Source organism: Aquila chrysaetos, chromosome 12, assembly GCF_900496995.4.
Source record: "Aquila chrysaetos chrysaetos chromosome 12, bAquChr1.4, whole genome shotgun sequence".
In the NCBI taxonomy this organism is placed as follows: Eukaryota; Metazoa; Chordata; class Aves; order Accipitriformes; family Accipitridae; genus Aquila; species Aquila chrysaetos.
The window spans coordinates 22,092,873-22,095,771 of NC_044015.1; positions in this window are offsets into that span (position 1 = coordinate 22,092,873).

Here is a 2,899-nt window from a genome sequence, read left to right on the forward strand (position 1 = left end):
CCATTGTGAATAGGGGATAATTCTGCAGAGAAACAGGCTGCCTACACGTGTTGCAGAGTTTTCTAAGATTCTTGCTTTGTTTGTCTCCCTGTACATATCCCAGAATATAACAAAATAAATACTTGGAATTTTCTTAACTGCCAGGCAATTAATGAATATCCTAGAGATGGTAGAAAAAGCCCTTAAATGGCTTGCAAAGAGAGAGACATTTTTGAACTTGTAGTTATAAAACATATTACTCCAATTTGTTTGGGTTTTCCTTGCTGTTTCAGAATAACTCCTTGAAGTGAGATGTATATAGTTAATGGTATTTGTAACCAAGTTTACATAACATTAGTGGGTTACAGAAGGATATTAAACTATAATCTACTGTTTAATTACTGGGCTCAATAGAATGAGACTCTATCTTGTGTCTGGCAAATCCATGTGCTCTGATGCATAGCTACTAATTCGTTATGAATTTGTTATTCAGGCACACATTTTCTGGGGTAGGTGCTTAAGACCAACCCCATTATTCCTATCTGTTTCGACTGGTGCTGCTGTATGGAGAAGGCAGATAGGTGTTTCCCTGTAACAGGCACCTCAGCTTGCCCTTTACTCTGCAGAGACTGAAGAGGAGGTATGGTGCTGGGGAGGGACCTGCTGTGGCCTCTGGGCCCCCATATTGACAGGCCCCATAACGCTGTCCTTGTATGGTGTATCTTACACCTTAATCGTGTTTATCTATCAGTGGGAAGATATCCAGCCTGAATTTGAATGCTAACCATTCTTCTTTAATAATGAGTGTTATTTTATTCCTCCTGCATCTTGAAACATGCATTCCTTTTCTTTCATCTTGTTCGTAGGCAAGTTTCTCATAGGCACACTTGAAAAGCTCTCCTTTGGCTTTGCATTGATAGCTAAGAGTTCAAATGCACTGTGCAACTCGCAGAAAATAGTACCTTACTGCATGAATATCCATGTGAAATCAGATGATTGTTAGACTGACACTCCAAAAAATCTCCATCATGTTTGGCCTGGCCATTGGCACCCAGGCGAACAGTGCTGCGTTGATCAGGTAGTATTCTGCACCCATCTCGCCCAAGTGCTAGTGAAAGCATGATGTGCGAAGTGGTGAAGTATCAAGACTGTATTAGATCAATTCTAGCAGCATTTCCGCCTCAGATGTACGTATTTGACTGAGACTAAACTGGAGTAAAAGAAGGTAGGATATTCTCAGCCTTTGAACTTTTGCTTGTATTATCAGCTCTCAGCAATATTATCTGCTGCTTTTATCAGGCTCCCATCGACTGGGCTTTTTTCTAATTACATGAAGAGTGGATGAAGCCCTATTAAGTTGTCTGTGACTAGAAAAAGAATTACTGCGCTGATACTTTCAATCCTCACTGGCTTGTAAAAAAGGCATTCAGAGTTTACTGAACCTCCACCTCACACATCAAAAAAGAAATAGAAAAATTCCTGCTGCTACATTATCATGCAAGCATCCAATTCTGTCCTTCCATACTGTGGAGATATGCACAACATGCAGGAAAGTGTTAAAAATATTTATAAGATGCCCAACAGGACAAAACAAATGGACATGTGTAGTATATGTACATTGTTCATTACAAACATGATTAGTGTGTATATAATAGATGTGTTGTTAAAGCACAGTGGGTTCTTCGAAGTTTACAAGTTTGTTATGGATTGATTTATTCATGAAATGCTTTGTTTCTATGACAACTTTATTGGTTTGCCTGCGGTCTAAATACATACAGGCATGGCAGGAATTCCACAGTACAAAACAAATTACACACTACCACCTGAATGGCTTGATGCCTTTAGGGAATGTACAGAAATAGTCCACAATGAGGGCAGAAATCACCATAGACTGTGCCAGTGTGAGAAGGCTTGCTTAATAAAGAAAAATGCTTAAAGGTCCTCTATGGCTTCCAACTCTGCAATAAAAAAGGAAAGATGGAAATGAAGAAAGGAATCTGGTAGGAAAACATAAGAGACCCAAACCCCAACTGCAGAGATACTAGTGTATTCAAGAAAAAGCCACAGATCAAACACCAGCACTTTCTCCTACAAATAATAGAGCTTGCAAGAAGCTATTAATATTCATAACAAATCTAGAGCTACAAAAGAAACTGGAGAGCTATTGTTTAGTGAGAAATTAGTGTGAAAGTGTAGGGCATTAGTTGATAAAAGCATAGGGAGGCTCACTGGGACAACACAAAATGGGATCAGAGAAAAAAGTCAGTAAGTGGATCAAATGACAAAAGGACAAATTCTAAAATACAAGAGCAATAATTTAGACAGGGACTGGGAAGGTGACAACTGTTATGGAGGTCTGAGACCTAAACAGGAGAATAACACTTTTTAAAGTGTGGGAAATGCAAGTTATATAGCAGGGCTTCTACGACTGACCCCCATGACATAAGGTGCTCTCCAAAACAGTATCCTAAACTATGGTGAAATGATGGTGCTTTGGCTGCTTCTGTCCTGTGTGATACAAAGCTCTTTGGGAAATGACAAGCAAGAACAGGGGACTCTGTGAAACAGGCTCTCCTGCTCCATCACCCACAACCTATCTGCTTTTCAAAGCCATAAACATCAGAAGAAGCAGAGAGCACACTTCCACTACAAAAGCAAGTTTTCTGGCAATGTTTTTAAATCTAAACAAAGCTGCTTAGCATTCTGTATAATTTTTAGAAAATTGGTATGAGAATTTCAAAGGGAGGAAGGATCACTCATCATCCTCTGCCTAGCCTGAAAGCCAGCATGCAAATGCCTTAAATTAGAGAAAACCAGGGCAAATGTAAGTCCTTGCTTGGTAATGACAGACTGCTCCACCAGCTCTTCTGCCTCTGTGAAGGGCCTGTGCTGTGATGGAGGTGACAATATCTTTCCATGC